Genomic DNA, 27771 nt, shown 5'->3' with positions numbered 1-27771 from the left:
AAATAATTTTTAATACCTTAAGAGACGTTTTAGTTGATCTTTTTTAGTAAAAAAGCAATGAACTTATGCGTCTTAAAATTTAAGACATAGACCAAATCTCTAGTGGAGGGGTCCGAGGAATTTTTTTGACGGATTAGGGGGTTTAGAGTATGCCTACGGAAAGTTAATGGTTGGGTCACGACATTTACAGCAATCAGAGTCTTCATTTTAATCTTGAGGGATTCCCTGACCCCTCCCCTCTGTTAACAGATATATAAATAAACTAAAAGGCGTTTAAGTCTTATTTTTACTCTCCGATAAAATTACAAAAGATGTTAGATCTGACCTTTTAGTTTTTGCACAAAAATATATTTATCGATCTATATGACCCCATCTATCTCTTTCCCTATCTTCATCCCCACCATTCTTCTCCCTCTAACTCTCTCCTCTCTGTTTCATTCGATCTCTTCCTTTCTTTCCCCCGCTCTTCCTACCTATCCATCTGTCCCTTTCTCCCTCCCCTTTTTCTATATTTCTGCTACTCATTTTTGCCACCTTAATGAGAATGAAATGTTTTGAGTACGAACATAAGAGTAAGCGGGAAATATTTACGGGCCCTCGAAGTTTAACATGGACCTTCTTTTAAGAAGGCTGTACGTAATTTTGTTTAAATATAAAGTTTTATTTACGGATAGGGGTCCAACGTAGGCTCTTATCACTTCCAAACCCGAAAAAGTAACATAAGTCTCTGGTGTCTAAGCCAACTCTTTCGGTAGCCTTTCCAACGTAACAAAAATATATTTTTCATTAACATTTCGGAGAGAGAGGCTGCTTTCTGAAATCCAGAATTTTTTTGAATTTCTCGACACTTCTTATTCAAATTATCAAAAATATGTTTTTCCATTATTGCCCCCTCCCACCCCCAGAAAAAATTTCTGTATATGTAGCTGAATTTGATAGCTTTTATAATCTAAGATTTTAGTTTTTACATACCCTGCACTCTCGATATTTTGAAGTTTTGCAAATTAAAGTTGATTTTGTCCTTAATTTCTATGAGGTTTTATTTTTGTTTATATTCTCCATCTTCTTTTTGTAGCATGCCCCATTATATTTTTTACTGTATCTTTACGAAGGTGGGTACAAACTCCCCAAGATCCCATACCCGGTGAAAACTTAGAAAGGACATGTTAATGTTCATCAAAATCCCGACATTTTGACTCAAGACAGTCGAAAAATGCATCCTAATTAACATGGAAAACATCTCCATCAGCATCAGTGCAATCACTAAAAAAAAACGAAAGAAAAAAAGAGCCACCTAGAACAGCCTGAGGAGTATACTTTGGCGGGTTTATAACTAGGTGTCTCTTATAATGGCTATCTGGGTTTGCCATTGGCAAGTTCAGGCTATAATGATTTCGCTAGGGTGTGTTCAATTTTCTGCCGTCTCTCTGTCTTCGAGTGCTCAAAGGGTTTCACAAAGCTAACTCAGTTGAAGTGAATGACTGGTGTATGCAAAACAGGATTAGAATTATTCAAATTTCGCACGGATGAGGTATAGGGAGGATAACTCCTTTGTGTAGATTTTTTGTAATTGTTGAATATTCAAAAGAAGAAGAAGACTTTTATTCTGCTATGGCAAGCTATTCTTAGAGGTTATGTGAAAACAACATAGGAATTATTCAAACATTACTGAGGTAAGACATAGGCCGGGGCGCCATTTCAATGTTATTTGGAGAGTGGGGAATACGATCCTTGGATTTTTCCTGGTATTTAAGCCTGATAAAATGTTTTCCTGAGGCTAGTATATTTGTTGGTTGTCCTAGAAGGCTATCTTGAGGGTGGCATGTTTTATGCTTTTTTAAAGCTAAGGGGGGTTTATTCCTTTATCAGCTCTACTACAAGTATTGTTCCTGAATATAGGATAAAACTGCTTTGTTTTTAAAAATAGAGGAGCATTCCAAAAAATGCTGACTTTTATGTAATATCGCAAAATTTTTCTGAATCGATTTTGAAAACGTATCAGGAATGCCTCAAAATTTGCTGAAATGGATCAGAGTTCTCATTTTGATTTTACTGGATGGGGAGGGGACGGATTAAGAGCCAATAAATTTTCTCCGGGATCAAGTCTGTGAGCAAGATTCCCTTCATACTGGGAGCTTGTTTCTCAAAAGCTAAGAGCTGTAAAGACATCACTAGTTGATCCATGGGGTGGGGGGGGACCCCGCTCCCAATTCCTAAGACTTTTTTCTTGCGCACCCATTCCCTTTTTTTCACTTTTAAAAAAACCTGACACTTTATTGGCCCCCTTGTCTCATTGCCCCCTCCACTAAAGATTTTGTTTATTGGCGCCCTTGTCACATTATCCCCACATACATTTTGCTCTAGATCCGACCCTGACAGACATAGGGTTTGTTTTCGGCGTTTGAAGAGTGGACAGACACGAACGACAGCAGGTTCTGTCATAAAATGTTTTCTTGGAAAATATTTTAGATTTGTAAAACATTGACGGTCGAAAAAGAAGATCTGCCCGGCCAAGCCATAAGACTGAATCCTTTAGTGAATCTAACTCACACTATGTGACCTTAATCCTTTAGAATTGGTAGGCCTATATTCCACAGTGAATAAATGTAATGTATTTAATTTTGTTTAGTCAAACTCACAAACGGGTAAAAAAACGCCCAGAGTGAGCGTTAGTATAAACTGACGCAACATACGCCCGTATTGAGCAAGTAGGCCTACATCAGTTTTTAGGTTGGCAAACACTAAGTTTGGCCAGCTTTTCTTTTCTGATAGTACAGTTTAACATAACTTCTTTTGGTTTATATTATTCCTAATCCAAACTCAATAAGGCTTGGCGCTGTGGCATAAGTACAATAGCAACGAAATTCAACTAATGTCCAGGAGCGTCAATTTTACGAAGATACAGCGTCTTTTAATTAAAGATTCCAAAAAAGTTATTTTTCAAAATCGGGTGTGGGGTATTTTTTTTTCAATGAAAATACAAGGAAGGGCGTTTTTCAAAATCGAATTTTTTTTCGGTTTCCCATACTAATTGGCATACTTCAAACCAACACAGTTAAGTCTTGACTGCAGGGCCATATCCAAAGAAAGGGAGGGGTATTAACCGGTTTGAACCTCATCCCTTGTAATGTTTCTCTGACAATATTTTCCCTAAAAAAAAGTGCTCTTAAAATGCAGGTAAAAAAATCTTATTGAGACCGTTAGACAAAGTCCTAGGGAGGTAAACCCCTTGCTATTGATTCTTTTTTTAATATAGGCGAAAATTCGATTCACTTATGTTTCGGTTCAGAGTTTTTTTTTGTTTACTGTTGCAAACCTGTACTTACAGTAAATTTTGTTTAAATTAGCACCAATTTCACTCAAATAAGTTCAAAATAATAAAAAATTAATGTAGACTTTTATTTAAAATTGATTAAAATAGCTTCTTGTTTGAAAGGTGTACAACTGGATGTGCGATATAAATATAAAATGTGAATGACCTTATTTCTTTGATAGGTATTCAATTTGTTTTTTCTTGAGAAGCCTTCTACGGATATTTTAGAGAGTTTTTTCTTTAATCGCAAACCCCCCACCCGGTGGCGTCGCTTGCTGGTTTTTGCTTGTGAAAATTCGCCATCTTCTGTTAGATCTAGAATCAGCGGCTGTGCTAGTGACACAAAATTGGCTCTAATTTCAGCTAGGCCCCACCGTTTGGATAAATTACTTTTATCTTATTCCAAGGTTGTTGTTTGTTGTTTTTTTTTTTTTTTGGGGGGGGGGCTAATTAAAAAAAAATGAGCTATCCGTTTGAACTTGGTGAATTTAGAAGAATTGTGTGGGTTGATTATCGAACCCGAGATGGAAGGTAATTACGGTAACACCCGTAAGTCCCCATCGTCAGGGGTGATATAACTTCTATATAAATGTAAGCAACCAGACCACTAATTTCTGACGATTCGATTCAGAAAAATAAAGGTATTCCTTACCGAAGGATTGCTCACTTTCAGAAATAATGTACACCATGGGCTGCGTGACCAAATTATGACAAGTGTCGTGGGACTGAGTCACGCGTGGCGGAAACGTGCTACGCAGGGTGGAACTGTGTGGCATACATGGCCCTCCGAGTCGTACACCAGATGGTGGAAACTGGACGACCCCTTGCTAATTGCATAACCATGTGTCGCCTTCAGCCATTGCCATGTCAGCCATGTCGCCTTCAGCCATTGCCATGAATAGTAAAATTTAATTTACAAAGTTTGTAATGGATGATGATGTTGAAGAAACGTGGGAGGAGAGGCTATTCTGTAAATTGTGATGATTGCCTCTGCGGGCTCAGTTATTTGCTGTATTGCTTTTTTTTTCTTTTTTTTTGGCCGTATGATGATTAACCCTTGTATCAGATATATCAATGATCCCTTTTCTGGACTTGTCTCTAATTTCACGGAGCATATTAACAGTTAAAAATAACCGCACAGGAAGTCTATTTTTCTTTTTCTAGCCATGGTCGCATGATTTAAACTGTGCTTTTTTTTATGTCGTAAACTCCACGTCTAAAATAGTAGTTGATAAAATACACGGATTGGTTTTGGCTTTGACAAATTAACTTCAGAACGTCAAAAAATTCCATTTTTCATACGTTTCTAATTCCTTATTTACTTTTCTTACTATACAATTTTCTTATTTTTTCCCAACCAAAATCATGGTTTTTTGCAGAGGCATCGGTACTATTTTTGGCAACCATCCCAATGCCAGTTTTATCACCCCCTAGCAAATACTTCCAGGATATTTTTTTTTAACTAAATGACTATCAATATATGCTATCCCTGGGGATCAGTGTATCTCTTCGTTCCCCGTAGAAAGGCCGCGGTTTTGATGATAATGCTATGTGCTTTCTTCAATGCTAGAAAAGTAGCTGTAGCCGTAATTAGCCTATAGTGTTTCTAGTGCATAGGTTTTGACACCTTTTAGACAGAAAGTTGACAATTGTACTTTTTTAATCCCTTAAATAAACCTATTCTTGTCTTAAATTCATCGTGCCATGCAACTTGTTAGAGCATTAAAAACTAGATTTCAAAATTTGTTACAAAGTGTTTGGATATTTTCTAATACGTTTTTTGGATCAGTTTTTGTTTTATAAAATTTGGTAAACCTGATTCACAAAATAGAGAGAAAAAGAGTAGCTGAAAGAATTAATTACTATAATTCCCAATGTTCAGGTGACTCATTCTTGGAAAAAAAGATAAAAAGTCTTCTGACGGGTTATTGTTGTTCTGACTTTCATCTCGGTGAAAAAACTTTAAGTAATGTTTATGCAAAATGAATACTCTATATTTTTTGCCTTTACTGGGAAAAAAGTTTGACTTTATATTTTTGCCTATAGATGGGTATAAATTATACCCATAATTTATACCCATCTAATTGTCTATTCATTGGCACCTGATATTGCCAAAAACTGCCTTACCAGATCCGATGATCTTTTTCATTTAGAATTGAATTCTGGACTTTATCTTTTTTTTAGATATTTATGGCCGTGTAAGTGTCCGCTTAACTAATGCCAGCCCTCAGTTTGTATTTTCCCTGCTTTTGGTACTTTTAAATTTCATCTTTCTTATTTGAAAGTGAAATTCTTTTTTTATGCCAACCGTCCGGTTGGCATAAAAAGGTTGGCAACCCTCTGGTTGGATATATATATATATATATATATATATATATATATATATATATATATATATATATATATCTTTGATGATAAGCAAGCTATCGATAAGAATAAGCAGTCATAACAGAAACTCGGGAATCTTTATTTTTCACTATTTTTATCGACGTCATTTTATCGACCCCACAAGGATCACCTGATCTTAGTTTTATTTCTGTCGATTATAAAACCCCGCGATATGTCGCACCAACCCATAAAATTATTTTATCACCCTAAAATTCTTCATTTTCTTCTTCCCTGTATATCAAACTAATGCCAGACATACGCGGGGGAGCTTTTTGTGAATAGGTTCTGATTCTCTGACCTGTTTTGTAGGTTATCCTCATTGCCCTTACAAAAAAAAACTTGTCTGTTTGGCTATAAACTACCCTTTCCATGGTAAGAACCTATCAATGAATCCAATTTTTGTTGAATACCATATGATATTCTTTTATAATACTGATTAATTAAATAAATCACTGGATTTCAAATACATTTAGACCTAACAGAAAAAAAGCCTGAAACAATGAAAACCAGATTGAACAAAGGGCTCTTGATCTTGAAGCAATTGACAATTGAACCTGAAGCTTTTTGTAGCCCTGTGTTTGTAACAGCAATAGAGTCAGAAAGAAACGGAGACAAGAAACTGATTTGAAAAAAAATAAATTATGAGATATGACTGAATTCCTTACGTTAGAAGGGATTGAACCTGAACACCTTGTATCCACTATGCTATCGTAAATCAACTGAAAGCAGCAACATTAAAAGTTAAAAAGTTTAACCATCAGCAGACTTAAGGTTTTATTTATACCGTTTGGTATTTCAAAACATGAAAAGTCAATAGTTAATTGTCTGTTATCCCGACTACATTCAAGGAGTGAAATTCCAACTTTAGCTTAAAAAGCGAAATGTAGAGAAGGGGGTAATCTCCTTCATATACCTAATAATTTCTCTACGTTTTAACTTTTAATGTTGCTGCTTTCAGTTGATTTTATTTGCTGAATTTCTGGTGGTTTTTTAAATAGTGCCGAGAAATCCGGCTCCACCTACGCGGAAAAATGGTTATAACCATTCATAACTCTCATAGAGCATATCGACAATTGAGAATAACAGAACAGGAAGTCTATTTTTTCCAGCCAAGGTCACATGATTTAAGTCGTGCTCTTTTTAATATCTCAAACTCCTTTCTTGAATAGTAGTTTGTTAAATACACGGATTGGTTTCGACTTTGACGAATTCACGATAGAAAGTCGACAAATTCCACTTTTCATATGTTTCCAATTTCTTATTCACTTTTCTTACTATATATTTTTTTATCCCAACCAAAATCAATGTATTTTACAGAGGCATCGTCACTATTTTTAGCAACCAGGCCAATGTCAGTTTTATCCCCCCCCCCTTGGAACGTGCGGCGTGCTTTCTTGAAGGCTAGAAAAGTCACTAGAGCCGTAATTATAGTTTATCCAATGCGTAGGTTTTGGCACCTTTTAGACAGAAAGTTAACATTTCCACTTTTTTAATCCTCTTAATATGTTTTTGTCTCTAATTAATTTGTGTCGTGCAACTTTTTAGAGTATTAAAATCCAGATTTCAAAATTTCTTATAAAATGTGTGGATATTTTCTAATACATTTTTGGATGTAGCTGAGAGAATTAGTCCAAATGTTCAGGCGCGTCATTCTTGGAAAAAAAGTCTTCGTAGAGCTATTGCTCTTCTGACTTTGATCCCGTAGACTAAGTTAAAAAAAGTACCGATTATACAAAATAAGTAGCCTATTTATACCCATCTAACGTCTATTCATATAACGTCCATCTAACGGCATCTGATATTACCAAAAACTGTATAACTAGATCTGATGATCTTTTTCATTTAGAATTGAATTCTGGACTCTTTTTTTTTAAAGATATTTATGGCCGCGTAAGTTTCCACTTTACCAATACCAGCCGTCAGGTTGTATTTTCCGTGCTTTTGGTACTTTAAATTTCATCTTTCTTATTTTAGAATGGAATTCTTTTTTTTATGTCAATCCTTAGGTTGTATTTTCCCTGCTTTTGGTACTTTAAAATTTCATCTTTCTTATTTGAGAATGAAATTATTTTCTACTGCCAACCCTCAGGTTGTATTTTCCCTGCTTTTGGTATTTTAGAATTTCGTCTTCTTTATTTGACACTTTGGAAAATTTTTACTCACCAATTTCTTCTTTTTGAACCAGGGGCGTGTCCAGGATTTTTTTTTTGGGGGGGTCAAAAACTTCAAAACGGATAAAAATGGTTATGTTAATTTCTATTATGTTTTTACGAGTCGGATAGACATATCGAGGGGAGGGTTTCAAACCCCCATCCCCCTCTGGGTACGGCCTTGGTGTGAAGCCTTCCGACTATGTCCCTAGATCTTTCTCTTCTTCTCCAAGACAAAAAGACTTGGCTACGGAAGCGATACCACTTACATCAAGAAAATGTTATAAATGGTGACTAGCTGGTTTGTTAAATGTACCCCAGTTCTTTGGTCGTAACTAAAATTCCGCAGTAGTGTAGGCCTACTCTACAGCTTTTTAAAGTTTCTTGGCGATCGTATAAATAGTTTTTTAATACATACAGGGCAGACAGACATACACAAACGTCTGAATTTTATATATTTATGAGTTCCCTGCTTTTGGTACTTTAAATTTCCTTTTTTTTTTTATTTGAACCTAAAAAATTTTTTATGCCAGCCCTCATGTTGTATTTGCCTGCTTTTGGTATTTCAAAATTTAATCTTCTTAATACTTCTTAAAAATCTTAAACTTCTTAAAATCTGCTTTAATACTTTAAATTTGCTTTTTTTTTATTTGAACCTAAAAAAAATTTTATGCCAGCATTTTATCTGATTTTGGTACTTCAAAATTTAATCTTCTTTTTTTGATACTTTTGAAACTCTTTGAAACTTCAATTTCTTCTGTGTGAGCCTTTTCGACTGATTACTTAGATCTTTCTCTTCTTTTCCAGGACAGAAGAACTCGATTACGGAAGTCACACTACTTACATCAAAAAAATGCTATAAATAGTGAGCGGCTGGTTTGTAAAACGTACCTTAGTTCTTTGGTCGTTCTAACCCGTAGATCCGAACTTGTGTTCCAAAAAAAGTCCCAAGTTCTGTTCTAAGGGTCTGGATTGCCTTCGATGGACGACAGTGAAGTTGTGTCCCCCTCCCATTTACCTATCCGGGCGGTAATCCAAACTCACAAGGTGTTGACTCCAATTTATATTGCAGGTTTATAGGAATTATCTAAACTCACTTCTTTTTTTTTCTGATAATCTATAGTAAAGGGAAACATTAATTTTTTCAAATTTTTATTAACTTCTTCTACCAACTCATGAAAGTGTTTCCAATGAGAGAAGGATAGTCCATTCTCCCACACTTTCATATTGAAAAGTGCGCTTTTATTCCATTGGTTCATTTTTGTGACGTATTTCTGGTAGCCAATTATATTGTTACTTGTTTCAGGAGAGAAAAGTAGCACTACCTTTTTAAAATCAGCTTAATAAATGCTTCGACGAACAAGGAACTGCAATTTCTGGAGAGATAATTGCCTTTTAAAGACCTGGTTGAGTCTTTTCTTTTGCAAAGTGTCAAGTAAGTGTAAGAAAACGAAAAGTTTTTCGAGTTACGCATTTTGTTATAAATAAACTTTCTAGTTTTAGCTATAAGCCGTTTGAAAAATCTAACTATTAAATTTTAAAATATCAATTACAAGATGTAACGCCGCTACGTTAACAATTAGATAATTATTTTGGTCGATTAGTCCTGACTAAAGAGAACCAAAAAATATTCTCCATATACAGCACTGTGTCTTAAAATAAGGATCAGTCAATGATCCTATACTCGTCTTCAACAAAGATGGCGATAAGGATGGGGATTTTCAGAAAAAAGAAAATGAACTGGGAGCTTGCGGCACTTAGGCACAAGATGTCCCAGTAGAATTGCCAACCTCTATGTATATGACTAGTTCCGACTTCAGTAGCCCAAAAACTAGGATAGGGAGTTAATGTCATTTGATTTGGACATCCGCGGGTTTTGGGTTTGTCGCCGTGAGGTAGTAGGTTGTATGGTTCATTACATCAAAAAACAGGAGAAACTGTACAGCCTGCTTCCTTCCATTGATAGCCCAAAGCGCAACTTTATGTTATTCGTGATTCCTCCCTATAACCTCTGAATTTGGTTTTGTGCCTTTGAAAATGTGGATGTGCTGCCTAATGGTAAGTCTTTTTTGCATTTTTTTTTTAAATTTTATTAGTGAAAGTATTATTGGCAAGGATACACAAAGTCATTTTTTCAATGAGGGTTGATCTTGCAAAACGCTTTGGCAGCTGTTCAGAGGAATCACCGTTCTGAAGGAAACATCTTACTAAAATAAAATTAGCACAAATAAAATTCTTATTTATACGCCTTTCAAATACAATGTTCTTTATCCTATGTTCTTTATACCCCCCCCCCTGACGGCTCTATATAAAGAAATAAGAAAAGTAAAGGATACGGCATTAGACTTTACAGTCCCTACCGGCGGTGCTGATCTCCGTTTCTTGGCCCTTCAGCCAGGAAGTGCAATGGGGGGTTGGGGGCCAACCATCCTGTGCTTTCGCACACCCTTCCTGTTTACCTTCCCCAGATTCCTCCAGGTACCCATTTAGAGCTGGGTCGACTCTGGCTAAGATTACAGAGTCACACCACTGACCCCCGTCCCAAACTGAAGAATTGGGTACACTGGGATTCGAACCCGCGTCCTCTCAGACGAAGGATCCCGAATCCAGCGCACCAACCCACTCGGCCAGGCCGGCTCCATATATATATCCCTAATAATAAATTCCTCCATTAACTGAATCTTTTCATAAGTCAAATGACTTCTGTGAAAATGCGTTTTTCCGCCGTGTGGAATTGGTCAGTGATTGACTGGAAAATTCACAAAAACATTATGTAAAATGCTCGATTATTCCACTCTACAACTAGCATAAGACCCACAGTGACCGGCGTTTACCCCCCGGAAAGAACCCCCTCGGAAAATATCCCCTTAGAAAATACCCCTCCCCCCTTGGAAAATAAGGCTTTCCGAATTTGACAATTTTATTTTGAGTTTTGTCTTTTTATTTTCTGTAGGGGGAAGAAATTTTGGTAATTGTGTTTTGTACGCCACTCACTCAAGTTTACACTGTGTAAAACTAGAGAACAAACCGGTTTCTTCGTTAGTGTCTTTCAGCCTAGCGTGAGACAAGCCAAAGACAAGTGGTAGAATCGATGGGAAATATATAATTTGGGCTATATATTTGCACTCAAGGGGAGGAGGTCAAGTATTTTGACAGTTTTAAGTCAAACAAAAATTCTTTACTTCGTAATATGCAGAACAATTGTACCTAACACATTTTACATGCGGACCCACTATGCTTTATCCGCTAATGTGCAAATATATAGCCCGAATTTGTTTCTCAAGTAACGAAGAAACTAACAAAGAAACTGAATTGTTCTTGAGTTCTACAAATCGCAAGCTTGAGTGAGTGGCGTATAATACCCAGGTACTGGAATTTTTCATGGAGAGAGAGCCGGATTTGCGGTATTATTTAAAAACGATCAGAAATTAAAGTTAAAAAACAAGTTTTTTTCAACTGAAAGTCAGGAGTAATATCAAAACTTAACACGAACAGAAGTTATTATGTATATGAAAGGAGATGAAAGGAGCTCTTTGCGCTAATTTTTTTTATTTTTTGTCCTAATTCTTGTAGAACGATTTCCGGAAACGATACCCGTGTAATTAGAATAATAAACTTTGCTTTAAAATTTTCAAAAAAACCTTTAGTTTAAAGAGTGAGGTCTTGAGGAGGAGGCAATCCCTTTCATAAGTTTTGACGTTACTCCTTACTTTCAGTTGAAAAAACTTGCTTTTTTTATACAAACAAGTACCAAAAGTCCTTTCCTCTACAGAAAATAAAAACAAAGCTCAAATAAAATACTCAAATTAGGAAAGCCTTACTTTCCACTGGAGGTATTTCCCAGGGAGTATTTTCCGAGCAGGGGTATTTTTGGGAGGTATTTTCCACGGGAGCTATTTTCTGAGAGGTAGACGCCGCAGGAAGGAAACACCTAGAACCAATACCCACAGCTGAATATGGATGCTCGCTATATGCTGGTGCTCCGAAAGTGCTGTTGGCACCCCTCCAGAAAATCCAGAATAGGGCGGGCTGTGCCTCCACACATGACTCGCTCCAGCCTCTAAATGAGAGTTTTGATATAGCGTCGATGGCTCTTTTCTGCTAGTACATGAATTCGTTTCCCTTAGATGAGCTATTTCGCATTGTGTCCCCCCCGCCTTTGTCCAGCAGTCAAGGCTGACAAGAAGGAACCCAGGTCGGTCTAGATATCTAAATGAGGACACGCCAAGAACCAAGTACTTGAGAAACATCTTCATCCGGCGTTGCATTTCTTTCTGGAACGATCTTCATGGGGATATCGTTGGGGAGATCGTTTCTGGAACGATCTTCCTGGGGATTCCTGCAAATCCCTCTGTTGGCTCCTTCAAAGGAAGGCTCAACAGACATTTAAAACCTTGAGGTTTCAAAACGAAATAATTGAATAGCGGCGTATCAGACCTTTAAGTACCTGGCACTGTGAATTTAGGAATAAAAAATACATTCAAAAGTAAGAATGCCATTATTTGAGCGTTTATTTCAGTTTTTATCCATCCTTGGACTATATATGAAATTACTAGGGAGTAGAAAGTGGAGTGCATTACCAGAAATGCAACCATGGTATTTGGAAAGAGTATACACTAAGAAATCTAATGGTATTACTTTTTTTTTTATTAAGATTTTTCCTTCAAAAGAGTGGAACTTCTACACTGTTAGCGGAATTTATCTGGGAAGAGAGGGCCGAGGATAGACAAAAGCTTTCTTTGTCAAAATCGGATGATATTTTTTGCCACATGTCTCAAAACATTGCGCTTTTTGTGTTTTTTTCTCAGTTGAGGACTGAATCCCACTCCTGCCCCCCCCCGCTGGGTGCCTTTGTTCATTTGCATATTATCAATCGGAGAGGGTGGGTATTTTTGGAGGATCAGGACCTAAATGAATTATATGTGTTCTGAACTTCTTTGAAAAATCGATGCTTTAATATAAACGCTTGCGAAGGAATTAATTTTGGGGTAGGCAAAAACGGGCGAATTATGTAAAAACTGTAACAATCATGAGATAAATCATACAAGGCTTGTAATTTTTGAGTGAAGCTTGGGCCTAAAGACTCCTACGCACGAGCATGCCCCCTGTTCTAGCTGAATCTACAGGTTTATTGGGACAGTCCAGAGTTAAGTTCGAAAGGGGCTATTGCCGTAACTAATTTTTGTCAAATATGCAGTAATTCTGCTTAATTTTGCGTAACCTCTTGTGAAATATATTTAGCATGCTGTAGAAGTTCATTAAAATAAATACCTGCCGTGAGGGAAGCTAGGGCCTGGATTTCAGCTAATCTGAAATTTTTGGTAGTTCTGGGCAAATTTGAATCAGATTACCAAACAAGAACTGTGTATTATTATTAACCCCTTCCCCTCCCAAAAAGAAACGTGAATGCGATGCCTCATGTCTAAGATATTTAGGATTCTATGTTAAGACCTCCTCAGAAGGAAATATCGTAATGAAATACAAATAGTACCACTAGGACCCTTATTTTATGTTCTTTCCAAATATCATATTCGCGTTTCTGACAATGCACCTCCTTCTCCCTGATGTTCTTATATAGCCATAAGAATATTTTTTTTGTGGTTTTTCATCTCGTGATGAGTCGTATAAATGGTTGCACCATTCTTGACGAAATCCATTTTCACCTGAGTGATTACAATACAAATGCGAATAAAATGTTATTTGATAAGATTTTAAACTGTGGATGAAAATGAAAGACATCTCATTAATAGGAAAATGCAGCATATTATAAAGTAGTGATTTTATTTTTGCTATTTTCTTTTAGTTTTATATATCTTAGAGCTATAAATGGGACCAGCAAGGGCGAGAAGTATTGTCAAATACATGAATATGATAAGGAGAATAAAATAAGAAATCTAAGGATGCAATGCAACTTTTATTTTATTAAGATGTTCTTTTCCTGAGGACAGCCTAATCTAAAATCTTACCCTCTGGCATATTAGCAGATGCTGAAGTGATCTAAAGATATCTGACTTCCCTTTACAGCAATAGCCAGCATAATCCGTCTTACCTTTGTCTTTGTTTATTACTTGTAGCTTTTACCTGAAGATCATCACGCTTATCAGACGGGAAGTCGCAAAAAATTGCTTAATTGCCTTGTTATAATGACCAAAATTAAGGGATCCAATTAAATTAAATTAGATTAATGGATCCAACTTCAGTTTCCTGAAATAGGGACATATATTCTGACAGGTCCAGCTCTGGGGGAAGGGAACAGATGCTTTTTCCTTGGGGAGAGTCAAAATTGGGAAGCATGCCTTTTTAATTACTATTTTCCCTGGGGGTTCTTCTGGGCACGTGAGCAGGCACTTTCCAAATATATTTGATTTCCTGACCATGTACCCTTCCTCCTCCCCTTTCTGGTTGTCCCATATATGCTCGTCGGATATTTATAAAACTACAGAAATGCTCAAGTAATGAAAATATTATTTTATAATATGCAGGATGTTTCTATTAATCAGATTATCATGTTTAATTTCATTATTATCGACATTTTAAAACCATATTAAATAATGCTTTTATCGGCAATTCAATTGTAATCACCCAGACGAAAATGGATTCCATCGAGTCAAGACTAGAGCTACCCGTTACACGATGCCGCATCACGAGATAAATAAAAAGAACAACAAGTTTTTTTTAAATGAAAGTAAGGAGCAACATTAAAACTTAAAACGAACAGAAATTACTCCGTATATGAAAGGGGATTTTCGTCCTCAACGGCCCACTCTTTACGCTAAAGTTTGACTCTTTGTCTTAACTCTATTCTTAAAACAGTAAGAAATTTTAGCGTAAAGAGCGGGGTGTTGAGGAGGAAAAGTCCCTTTCATATATGGAGTAATTTCTGTTCGTTTTAAGTTTTAATGTTTCTCCTTACTTTCATTTTTTAAAAACTTGTTTTTTTTTATATTTAATTTCTGGAAGTTTTTGAATTAATGCATATTTTGATCTTGGCTCTACGCACATAAATAGTTAAAACGAAATTTACATATTAATTAATTGCAGTTTTGAAAATTTTAGGAAGATTTTGAGAAAAAGGAGCGAGGGAGGAGGCCTAGTTGCCCTCCAATTTTTTGATTACTTAAAAAAGCAACTAGAACTTTTAATTTTTTACAAACGTTTTCATTGGTAAAAAATATGCGTAACTTACGAATTAACTTACGTAACTAACTTCTATATTCGTATGTTTTTATTGCGCATATGAGGGGGTTCAACCCTCGTCGATACCTCGCTCTTTACACTAAAGCTTAAATTTTGTCCCAATTCCTTAAGAATGACATCTGAATCACAAAGACCGTGGAATAAATAGTTGAAATTACTAAAGATACTTTAGCGTAAAGAATTAGATATAACGAGGAGGTAAAACCCTCATATGCGTAATAATTTTTGTTCGTTTTAAGTTTTAATGCTGCTCCTTACTTTCAGTAGAAAAAACTTTTCATATTTATTTTTTCATTGTTTTTTCAACTAATGCTAGAAAATCCTTTGCCCCCTTCATTGAAATTATCTTCCCCCATGAGCAGTTTTTCCGTGGAGATATCCTCCCACGTAACTCCCCCTCAACTCTCCCCCTAAACCAAAAAAATCCCCCTGAAAACGTCTGTACACTTCCCAGTAACCAATACTATATGTAAACATAGGTCAAAGTTTGTAACTTCCAGCCCCTCCCACGCGAACTGTGGGGGAGTAAGTCGTCCCTAAAGACATAGTTATTAGGTTTTTTGACTATGGTGAATAAAATGGCTATCTCAGAATTTTCATCCGGTGACTTTTGGGAAAAGATGAGCATGGGAGGGGGCCTAGGTGCCCTCCAATTTTTTTGTAACTTAAAAAGGGCACTAGAACTTTTAGTTTCCGTTAGAATGAGCCCTCTCGCGACATTCTAGGACCACTCAGTCGATACGATCACCCCTGGGAAAAAGAAAAAAAAAAAAAAAAAAAAAAAAAAAAAAAAAAAAAAAAAAAAAAAAAAAAAAAAACACGCATCCGTGATCTGTCTTCTGGCAAAAAATGCGAAATTCCACATTTTTATAGATAGGAGCTTGAAACCTCTACAATAAGGTTCTGTGATACGCTGAATCTGATGGTGTGATTTTGGTTAAGATTGTATGACTTTTAGGGGGTGTTTCCCCCTATTTTCCAAAATGGGGCAAATTTTCTCAGGCTCGTAACTTTTGATGGGTATAACTGATCTTGATGAAACTTATATATTTAAAATCAGCATTACAATGCGATTCTTTTGATGTAACTATTGGTATCAAAATTCCATTTTTTAGAGTTTCGGTTACTATTGAGCCGAGTCGCTCCTTACTACAATTCGTTACCACAAAATGTTTGATGAAAAACAGCAAATAATCATATTATTAGTGCTATATAGGACCATTAGGGGGGGGGAGGGTTCATTGTCAGAAACACGAACATGATATTTGGGAAGAACTTACAATGGTACTTACGTGTTGTTCCAAATTCATTCAAGAAGTGAAGAAATATACCTACTAAGTAGTTTATCTAAGTCAGGCAAAGCTGAATAAGCATGCAGAGATCAACTTTAAAACAGATTAAATATGTATTTTTGAGGAGCCGCCAAACAAGAATGGTACTCAATTTTATTTAATAGTTTGAATAAGAAGTGCCTAGCAATGTAAGAAAATTTAGGTTTAAGGAAGGAAATTGGCCTTGAGACCTCCCTGCGTACGTCCGTGGGTCCTTTAGATGAATCTCGGAAAAAATTCCTCTTCATGCCGGTATCCTTTGGGTAGGGCCGTACCCAGGATTTTTTTCGGAGAGGGGTTGTACAAAAAACTTCAAAAACGCACCAACAATTTGTTTATAGTCTATTCATTTTTGTTACGTTTTTACGAGTTGGACAGTCATTTCGAAGGGTTGGGTGGGGTACGAACACCCCCCTTCTCTCCGCTGGATACGGCCTTGGCTTTGGGATTTATGATTAATTTTACGTAGGATTTAATTCACTTTAATGGTATGCAGTGCCGACACTTTAAACAGTGATCGCAATAAATTTTTACTCGTTATTACGTTTTTTTTTGTCAGTTGAAAATTGTGTGTTATTCACTAAAACTTGGCATTAATTCTCACTTCGATTTAGGCGTCGTGACGTGACAAAATGTTTAAATTCAAGAAAGGAGGTGGGAAAAAATATTATATATAGCAAGCTCGATCCTATTTGTCAAAATCAAATGAAAATTTGAAATCGGTGAGATTTTGTTATGCCCCATATAAAAGTCATTAAAATGAGATACGACCTTATGACGGCTATCTATCATTATGTAAATATTATTTGTAAATTATTCGATATCTAATTTATCTCTGGCGAATTGTAAATAGTAGTTTCAATTATGAATGGTTACTATAGTTTTGGCCCCACCTTCTTTGTCAAACCAGTTCAGAACATGCCAAACCTCCATTGTCATTAATTCAGCCTAGGAACTGTTGTCCATCCAGCGGTATTGTCAGTATTAAGTTAAGAATATAGTGTCTGAGTAACTAACCCATTTTTTACACTTATTGACAAGAAAAAATCTCCATCAGAGCCATGCGTGGGATTTTGATCTGGGAGGGATGGTACTTCAAATATGTGAAAGAGCTTTTTAGCCTGTATACAACAGAGAACTGCAGATTTTTTTGCAGTTTTTTATTTTGTGATGAGGGGGTCAAACTCAGAATTAGTACTTGTATGATATACCCCCTACCTAATACTCTCCTAATATGTTTTTCTGTCCCTCAATCCTAATGAAATATACCAAAGTAAGATAAAAAAATATAAAACGGCACCCATGTTTTATAGCCACCGCACTTATGTTTTGTTGAGAAGTGAAGTTTGTTGAATGCTAATGAAAGAAAAAACGATGAAAATATAATACTTTATCAACAAAATTATGAAAACCATAACAAAGAATAACGGAAGAGGGGGCCGCTCGGACCGCATTATGTTAAATACGTAACATAAATTAACCTAACCAAAATACCAACTAAATATTTAATGAAAATATAGCTACAATATAGTTCCCCACCGAGCCGAAGCTAATATTGTCTGGTATAAAGACCATAAAAACAAGCTATTGTCTCATGTTCACGATACATGATCTTGAGTGTGGTGGCTATAAGACAAAAGTTACCTATTACACTTTAGAAACAAATTTGGGATATATATATATATATATATATATATATATATATATATATATATCTATCTATATATATAAAAATAAGTTGTCTGTCTGTGGATGGATGGATGGATGTGTCAGGTGACGTCACCTGAAAAAACTGGATTAGGTGACGTCAAAACTGAAAAAACTAAAAAAAGGCAAAAACTACAAAAAAAACTAAAAACTAATAAAAAAAATAAAAAAGCTAAAAAACTAAAAAAACTATAAAGGTAAAAACCAATAAAAAACTAAAAAAAAAACTGAAAAAACTAAAAAAAGGCAAAAACTACAAAAAAAAACTAAAAACTAATAAAAAAAGTAAAAAAGCTAAAAAACTAAAAAAACTAAAAAAACTAAAAAAAGGTAAAAAACTAAAAAAAATAAAAAATAAAAAAAAACTAAAAAAAAGGAAAAAACTGAAAAATAAGCTAAAATAAAGGTAAAAACCAATAAAAAACTAAAAAAAAAGGAAAAAACTAATAAATGACGACACTCAAAGAGAAAGCGACCAGGACAAAAGGAATGTTCGATTAGCAATCAACAAAGCACCGGGACACAGGGAGTATAAATGACGACCAGGACATAAGTAAAAAAAAAAAAACTATCTATATATATAAAAATAAGTTGTCTGTGGATCTGTGGATCGTGGATCAGGTGACGTCACCTGAAAAAACTGGATCAGGTGACGTCAAAACTGAAAAAACTAAAAAAAGGCAAAAACTACAAAAAAAACTAAAAACTAATAAAAAAGCTAAAAAACTAAAAAAACTAAAAAAAAGGCAAAAACTACAAAAAAACTAAAAACTAATAAAAAAAATAAAAAAGCTAAAAAACTAAAAAAACTAAAAAAAGGTAAAAAACTAAAAAAACTAAAAACTAAAAAAAAACTAAAAAAGGTAAAAACTAAAAGAACTAAAAAAGAAAAAAATAAATGACGACACTCAAAGAGAAAGCGACCAGGACAAAAGGAATGTTCGATTAGCAATCAACAAAGCACCGGGACACAGGGAGTATAAATGACGACCAGGACACAAGTAAAAAAAAAAATTAACAAAACTAAAAAGAAGGTAAAAACTACAAAAAAACTAAAAAGAAAAAAAAACTAAAAACTAATAAAAAAACTAAAAAATCTAAAAATCTAAATAAACTAAAAAAGAAAAAAAAAGGAAAAAAATAAAGGAGAAAAACAAAACTAAAAAACGAATGTATATACAGACCGGTACACCGGGATACAAATGACGACCGGGACACAGGGAATATAAATAACGACCGGGACACAGGGACACAACTACAACGAGGACACCGGGGGAAACAGGGGGATATAAATGACGACCGGGACAAAAAAACTAAAAAGAAATAAAAACTAAAAACTAATAAAAAAAACTAAAAAATCTAAAAATCTAAATAAGCTAAAAAAGAAAAAAAAAGGAAAAAAATAAAGGAGAAAAACAAAACTAAAAAACGAATGTATATACAGACCGGGACACCGGGATACAAATGATGACCGGGACCCGGGACACAGGGAATATAAATGACGACCGGGACACAGGGACACAACTACAACGGGGACACCGGGGGAAACAGGGGGATAACCTGACAATCTATTTATATGCAAAGACAATGGGACAGCAAAGAATGTTGTATATTCGCAAGTTTTACGTAGTTAAAACCATATATATATATATATCTATATTCACAGGTGGGACATAGGGACACAACTACAATGGCGCGTAACTATTATGGCGCGTAACGACTTACGCGCGCGGGGGGGCGCGAAGCGCCCCCACCAACTAGGTGTTGGGGTGGCGCGAAGCGCCACCCCAACAGCTAGTATATATATATATATATATATATATATATATATATTCACATATATATTTACATATTTACATATTGGGGGGTGCAGGTGGGGGTAAAGTATAGCGGTTCTGCATGCCTAGTGTGTTAGGTGCAATTATTCAGCATATTATGTAGTAGGATTGTTTTCTAACTTCACACTGTCCAAATACTTTACCCCCACCCTATTGTGCAAATATATAGCCCAAATTATATATTATTCATCTATTCTTTCACTTCTCTTTGTGTTTTCTCACGCTAAGCTGAAAGAAAATTACGAAAAAACCGGTTCTATAATGCGTCAATAAATGAGCAACTTGAGTGGTAGGGGGTTTATCTTACAACTACGTTGGAATTTCTCATCTGTGGGTACATAATCTTGTACATTTATCTTGTACTATCTTTTTTGGGCTGATATTTTGATAGGATTATGACGGGAAATGGAGGGCAACTGTTTTCGTGTTCCCTTCTTTTTTTCGGTCCTCCTTTGACCACTTCCCCTGGCTGTGGATCGAACTATTGAGATAAGCATTTTGACCGAATTGTTAACTTTAAATAATGCAAAAGTCATTGTCCATTTAATTGCATGGTAATTGCATGGTAATTTAATAATGCATGGTAATTGTCCATTTGCAATTGAAGATATATAGAACGAGTCCATGATTGGTCATCTGTCTGCACATGTTTCTCCAATAAAAGATGGATTAATTCAAGTCTTGAAGTAGTTATAATCTTAATTGATGTTATCTTACGTTTGATATATTTGTAGGCAAATTGGAATCCAATGAGTCCTTTTATTCGTCAAATTCATAGCTTTGCATCTGTGTTTTTTTTTCTATTTCCCATTTTAAAACATTAAATAAATCAATAAAAAGTTGTTCCAACCTCTGTAAAAAAACACACAAATTATTCCAGCTGAAAATAAGTAGCAACATTGAAACTTAAAACGAATAGAAATTATTCCGTACATTAGGGGGGCCTCCCCCTCTTCAACTCCTCGCTGTTTACGCTAATTTCTTAAAAACAAATGATGAAACGGTAGGTCAATTGAACCCGAAATTGAAATTTTTTTTTAAGCACTAATGAACTTTAGCATAACGAGAGAGGGACTGAGGAGGGGGCAGAATAATGTAAAGAATAGGCCTAATTTCTGTTCGTTATTTACAGAAAGTATGGTAGCGGTTCTCGGTGGCAGAGTCGCTACCTTACTTACCACGAATTGTGGTAAGTATACCAAGTCTTTCCATGTCGGGCCTTCCACCAATGCTTCTGAATCTGCATCTACTGGTACTTTTGAGCTTCTGGTCCTGACTCCACCGAAGACTCCATAGGGGCTGTTCCCTTCTCAACGCCCCGCTCTTTACGCTATTTTTTTCTGTTTAATAAAGTAGAATTGAGAGAAAGAGTCAAACTTTAGCGTAAAGAGCGGGGCTTTGAGAAGGGAACAGCCCCTTTCATACACGGAGTAATTTCTGTTCGTTTTAAGTTTTAATGTCGCTCCTTACTTTCAGTGAAAAAAACTAGTTTTTTTTTATTTAATTGGCTTGAAAAAACGAATTGTTTTGTTCAGTGTCCACGTTTTATAGATTTCGAAGGTTTGCCAAGAATAGTGTGCTTTTTCTGTGAAAAGTCACCTTGTTGTTTGTACGCATGCGCTTTTGTAATGTCGGAAGCAATTGCTACATCTATCCACATCTTCAGCTATTATGTGAGGCAACAAGCAAGAACGTATCCAAGATTTTTTTTTTTTTTGGGGGGGGGAGGGTCTTTAAAAACCCATATAAAATCTTTTTATATTCATATTTTTACGAGTCTGGCAAACATTTCAGGGGAGAGGGGTTCAAACCCCCTAACCCCTTGGATACGCCCTTGGTAGCAAGGGACGTTTCTAGTTTTTTAAACCCTTGTTAATTGTCATTTTGTTCTTTTGTTTAATACAATGGATTTTGCCCTTTTAAGGTTCAAATTTTTGTATTAACTAAGAACTCCGTTGCGTTTTGATGCCATGCTCCCTTCATTTTCTATTCGTAAAATGAGGGGCAGTTAAAATAATTTAAGCTTGATCAAACACGTGACTGGAGTGACTTCAGTGAATGGTCCATTTTTAACCAGGTGTAAAAAATATCATCATTCCTTGTGCTTGCTGAACTTAGAGATGGACTCTAACTTAGAAATAGATTGTAGTATGCACACTCTTTTGAAAGTTCCTAGGAGCTTCTTCAGTAGACAAGGGTATGTACCACCTCATCTTGTTTTAACCCCTCGGTGCATGGAATGATCTTCATGCGAATTATGACTCGATCTTGCTACTAGAAAGGGTCTGTTCTTGCTTGCTAAGTAATCTAATTTTGATGGGCTTCATGGTTTAAGTTGATTATCCAAGGGCCGATCTATGCTGGGCGCAAAGAAAGTTTTTATTATCTGTTTCGCAAAATAACTTTTATTTTATTCGACAAACGTTCTTGCATATTAGTCTGACAAATTATTCTATACTATATTATCGAACATCAAATTAAATTGTGATGTTCTTTGGAAAATATTTAATATTTAATATTTTTTAAATATTTAATTTTAAAAAATTGGTACTGATCTTCAGCAACAGACATTCCAATATTTGTGACGTCATTCATATGAAAAAAGTTGAAAGAAATTGAAGCCATAAACGAGTTTCCCATAGTCGTGACCTATCTAGATCGTTTTTCCATTTAAAAAGGTTGTAGCATGCCAATTTTCATAAGAAAATATATTATTCTTTTCGAGAAAAGATTTATAGATAAAAAAATAAATATACAATATAACGATTATTGTTCTTTTAATAATCTAAGATTTAAGTTCAAGTTCTTTATTATTCTTTAACTTTACATATTCAAACTATTCACATAACATCCCCGGCAGGGAGACTGGCTCGAAAGCCGGGCGACAATACCAACAGTAAAAACAAACAAACCCAGAAGGAACGGATGTCATCACCCTTCTCACTCTATCCCACGCCAAAAAATAAATGCAGAAAAAACATTTATCAAAAATATTTTCAATATTTATCCGATAGCTGAAGGGCCGGGAGCTACTCACAAATTAATATTTACTAATTAGCAGAGCTTTGATTTTAGTTTTTAATGTTAACAGCGATAGACTCAGATCAAAAAAAGATGCATATGTGTTCCAATAATTTGTAATAACATTTAGAGGTTGTATCTTAACTATCAGCCAAAATAATGTTGAAGATACAACCGCACGATACGAAAAACCGCACGGAAAAGCCATGAAAACCATACCAACGAGACAAGGCCGTATCCAGAGGGGTTAGAGGGCTTGAAACACCTCTCTTGAAATGATTGTCCAACAAACATAAAAACGTAACAAAAATATATAAACAAAACTTGATGTGTTTTTTAAAGTCTTTTCGTGTAACCCCCCCCTCCCCGAAAAAATACTGGATACGACCCTGTAATGATGTCTCCGCAGGTGTTTTTTTTTAATGATCACGTGATTTTAATCCTTTTAAAATTAAAATGTCGAGATGTTTGTCAGATCTTTACAATAAGAAAATCATCTCCGCAGGAAAACTGCACAATAATTTTCATCGTGTAATTTTACATTAACATATTCTCTATTACATTAATAGTGTCGTAGATTAATATAGTCAGGCACTAATGTCTAGAGAAGGACCTTATCAAGGATTTTTGTTCGGGAGGGGGGGGGGGGGTAAAAAAGCTTTACAAGGCGTAACAAATACACTTTTACATGTATTTTTGCTAATTTTGCATGAGTCGGAAAAAAGAATTCTGTTTATGGAGGCGAGGCTCAAAGTGGGTACCCCTCAGATACGGCACTGGGGTAGAACTTCACTAGGGATCAATTTTTTCGCTACAATTTGTAATAAAATTATTGAGAGTAGAGGTAATAGATTTGTCTTTTGTCACAATAAATTTTATCTATGGTTTAATTGATTTTATGAATAAGTTAATCTTCGAATGAATAACGAGCCATTCTTTGCAATCCAGTCTGTTTTGGCAGTTTCTAGTTGGAAAAAAAAATCTTCGGGAATTATTTTGAATTTTTCCTGCGGATTAAAAGAAATCCTTCACTTCAAATTCCTTTTGCTTATCACTTTCATGATGCGATTTCACGATGTGTAAAACTACGTGAATTCTCAAGAGCTATGCGGTTTAGCCAAAGGATCTAAGCTAAAAAAAAATCATAAAAACGCTGAAAACACAGTGTTTTCCGAAAATTTATTTGAACACGGACTTTTAAACGGAACACACCTAAAAAGTGAAGTTAGGATAATCCCAATGAAATAGACCAAAACATGATGATAATACAGTACTGTATAAACAAAATCATGGGAACTACGACAAAGAATTATGGAAAACAGGCCGTGCAGAACAGATTTTATTAAATACCAAACCTTACCCCTAACCACCTTTTTATATTAAATATTTAATTAAAATATAGCTACATCGTAGTCTTTATTGCTCAAAATTCAATAAAAAAAACAAGTTTTTTTAACTGAAAGTAAGGAGCGACATTAAAACTTAAAACGCACAGAAATTACTTCGTATATGAAAGAGGCTGCTTCCTCATCAACGCCCCGCTCTTTACGCTAAAGTTTGACTCTTTCTCTCAATTCTTCTTTTTAAAACAGTAAAAAACTTTAGCGTAAAGAGCGGGGCGTTGATGAGGAAGCAGCCTCTTTCATATACGAAGTGATTTCTGTGCGTTTTAAGTTTTAATGTCGCTCCTTACTTTCAGTTAAAAAAACTTGTTTTTTTTATTTAATTTCTGAACGTTTTTGAATCAATGCATGTTTTGATTTTGGCTCTCCGCAGAGGAATAATCAAAACGAAATTTGCACATTTTTTTCTTTGGCTCAATGGCTTTCTCATAATTTTGATCGAATGATTTTGAGAAAAAAAGAGCGGGGGACGAAGCCTAGTTGCCCCCCGATTTTTTGGTTAATTAAAAAGGCAACTAGAACTTTTAATTTTTTACGAATCTTTTTATTGGTAAAAGATTTACGAAACTTATAAATTAGCTTACGTAAACAACTTTTGTATTCTCATGTTTTTATTACATATATGAGGGGATTCGCCCAATTGTCAGTACCTCGCTCTTTACACTAAAGCTTGAATTTTATCCCAATTCATTAAGAATGACCCCCTGAATCACAAAAGCCGTAGAATAAGTAGTTGAAATTACTGAAAATACTTTAGCGTAAAGAGTGAGGTATTAGAAGGAGGTGAGCCCCTCATATGGGTAATAATTTATGTTTGTTTTAAGTTTTATTGCTGTTCCTTACTTCCAGCTGAAAAAGCTTTTTCACTTTTATTTTTTAATTGTTTTTTTTTTTTAATAATGCTAGTAAATCCTGCTCTCCCTTCATGGAAATTTTCTTCTCCCATTACAAATTCTCGAAGGAAAGTTCACCCAACATATCCCCCTCTTCTCAACCCCTCCCCCAAACCAAAAAAATCCTCCTGAAAACGCCTGTATACTTCCCAATAACCATTACTATATGTAAGCACAGGTCAACGTTTGTAACTTGTTGCCCCTCCCACGGGGACTGTGGGGGAGTAAGTCATGTGGGGGATAAGCCAAAGACATAGTTATAAGGTTTTTCGACTACGCTGAATAAAATGGCTATCTCAGAATTTTGATCCGTTGACTTTGGGAAAATAATTAGCGTGGGAGGGGGCCTAGGTGCCCTCCAATTTTTTTGGTCACTTAAAAAGGGCACTAGAACTTTTCATTTCCGTTAGAATGAGCCCTCTTGCAACATTCTAGGACAACTGGGTCGATACGATCACCCCTGGGAAAAAAAAAAAAAAACAAATAAACACGCATCCGTGATCTGCCTTCTGGCAAAAAATGCAAAATTCCACATTTTTGTAGATAGGAGCTCAAAACTTTTACAGTAGGGTTCTCTGATACGCTGAATCTGATGGTGTGATTTTCGTTAAGATTCTATGACTATTAGGGGGTGTTTCCCCCTATTTTCTAAAATAACGCAAATTTTCTCAGGCTCGTAACTTTTGATGGGTAAGACTAAACTTGATGAAACTTATATATTTAAAACCAGCATTAAAATGCGATTCTTTTGATGTAGCTATTGGTATCAAAATTCCATTTTTTAGAGTTTTGGTTACTATTGAGCCGGGTCGCTCCTTACTACAGTTCGTTACCACGAACTGTTTGATAAGCAAATCAACCGATTCCAGAGAGACCGGTTTCTGTCAGATCTTACACAGCGTAATTCTTGAGTGAGTTTAGTTTAACTGAAAAGTTACAAAAAAATACCTTACTGCTTCCAGTTGTAGAGAATAAGGTAAAGGCTCTGATAATATATGTTCAAAATGATTATAGGATTTATGCAGCTTTAATTCAGGTTCCTTTTACCCCTTCGGTAAGGCCAGACTTCAATGCTGAAACAACGAGTCATATTATATGGAATAGGTTGCTTGAATCTGTTCGAAGGTGCCACTCTTTTACCTTGTTCAAAAAAAAAACAGTTGACTATTTTTTGGCTTTTTAGGAGTTATTTTTTCCTATTTTCCTTTTTTTGAGCAAAATTCATTGGGGTTTATTCATTTTAATTATTCATTTTCTTTCTTTGTAAGCAAGTGACTTTTTTCTCTGAGTAAGTGACTCGTATGCCTTCCCCATACTTTAAAGACTAGCGAGCCTTTGGAGGGATTAATGTAGTGTATTATTGTATGTGAATTTCACTTTGAATTGATCTTATCTTAAACTGAAAATAACATGAGTACCGTTGAATCCACGTGAAAAAGTATGTAATTCCTTCCGCTAGGAAAATTGCATGAATGTGTACACTGTGCGATCGAAACATGGGTGGTTAAAACCGTGAGCGGCCAGCTCTTTGAGCCATCAAATTTCTGGGGGGCATTAGAGATGTCTCGTTTTTTTCTCATTTTACCGTTTGGTTCCAAAAAGTTTTGTTAATTCCAGAGATAACCCCTTGGGTGGACCAAGCATTATTAACTTACCGATACCTTGATTGCCCTACTAAATCACATATTGCTAATAACATTGGTTAATTTTGTTTTTGGCTTAAAAAGTTTTGCAGTGCTTAATGCGAGTTACAGTGAACTTTTAAATACAAAAACTATGCTACCTCAAACTTGAAGAAAGAATTGTATACAAGAACAAAATAATATTATTAAGTAACCGGGAAAACAAAGGCAACATAAGCCAGTGGATAAAAAAGATATGAAATGGACAAAATATGCGAAAAGGACAAAGTTAGATATTTCGGCAAGGACCTCCACCAAGCCGTCTTCAGTGTCCCCCCCAGAAAGAGAATTTCTTAATTAGCCTTTTGAAGTATTTTAGCTTGGTTTTTAATCTGTTTAGCTCAGTGTTTTTCTATGTTAACTCAAGGTAATAAAAATGTCGACTAACCGTAGCTATTTTTGGCTGGCTGTCTGAACTTAAGCTATTGCTTCATGGATGGGCTGAACGTCAATTGTACTATATAAGGATTCATGGTCTGATGAGTAAAAAGAAAAAAAAATCTAGCATAGACTAGACTTTAAACGAGACAAATGAAGAAGGAGGAAATGTGAAACTGCCCTAGTTATTCTTAAAACTCCCATTCTCCTAGAAACATAATTACCCATCTGGTGATGTGTAAGCCCATGTTTAGAATCACGGTTTTAAACAAAATTCAAATGTTCATTATTCTTCAATAAGTATGTGGAACTGTAATTAATGCTCTTTTACTTCTCACCTTATAGGCTATGATTTATATCTGATAACCCGTACCGGCAGATGTCGTAATGACAGAAAAAAAGTTACTTCCTCCTCCTCTCCCTCATAGAGCAAGTAGACTACTACCAAATTGGAAGACAGGATAGGATAC

The 27771-nt window shown here is 35.4% G+C and overlaps 1 long non-coding RNA gene across 3 annotated transcripts in view; it reads left to right on the top strand.

Annotated features, from left to right (window-relative positions):
* LOC136041949 (uncharacterized) overlaps positions 1 to 27771 on the top strand; it is a 155341-nt gene that overhangs the window by 88151 nt on the left and 39419 nt on the right. For 2 of the 3 annotated variants that reach the window (XR_010621137.1, XR_010621135.1), the window contains one exon: positions 8659 to 23592. This is a non-coding gene — a long non-coding RNA (uncharacterized LOC136041949). Of the gene's footprint in view, positions 1 to 8658; positions 23593 to 27771 lie in introns of those variants that run through there. The other variant, XR_010621136.1, reaches the window with a different exon arrangement.

The sequence above is a fragment of the Artemia franciscana genome, unplaced genomic scaffold, assembly GCF_032884065.1.
Source record: "Artemia franciscana unplaced genomic scaffold, ASM3288406v1 PGA_scaffold_52, whole genome shotgun sequence".
NCBI classification, from domain to species: Eukaryota; Metazoa; Arthropoda; class Branchiopoda; order Anostraca; family Artemiidae; genus Artemia; species Artemia franciscana.
This window is presented reverse-complemented; position numbering and strand designations above follow the sequence as displayed.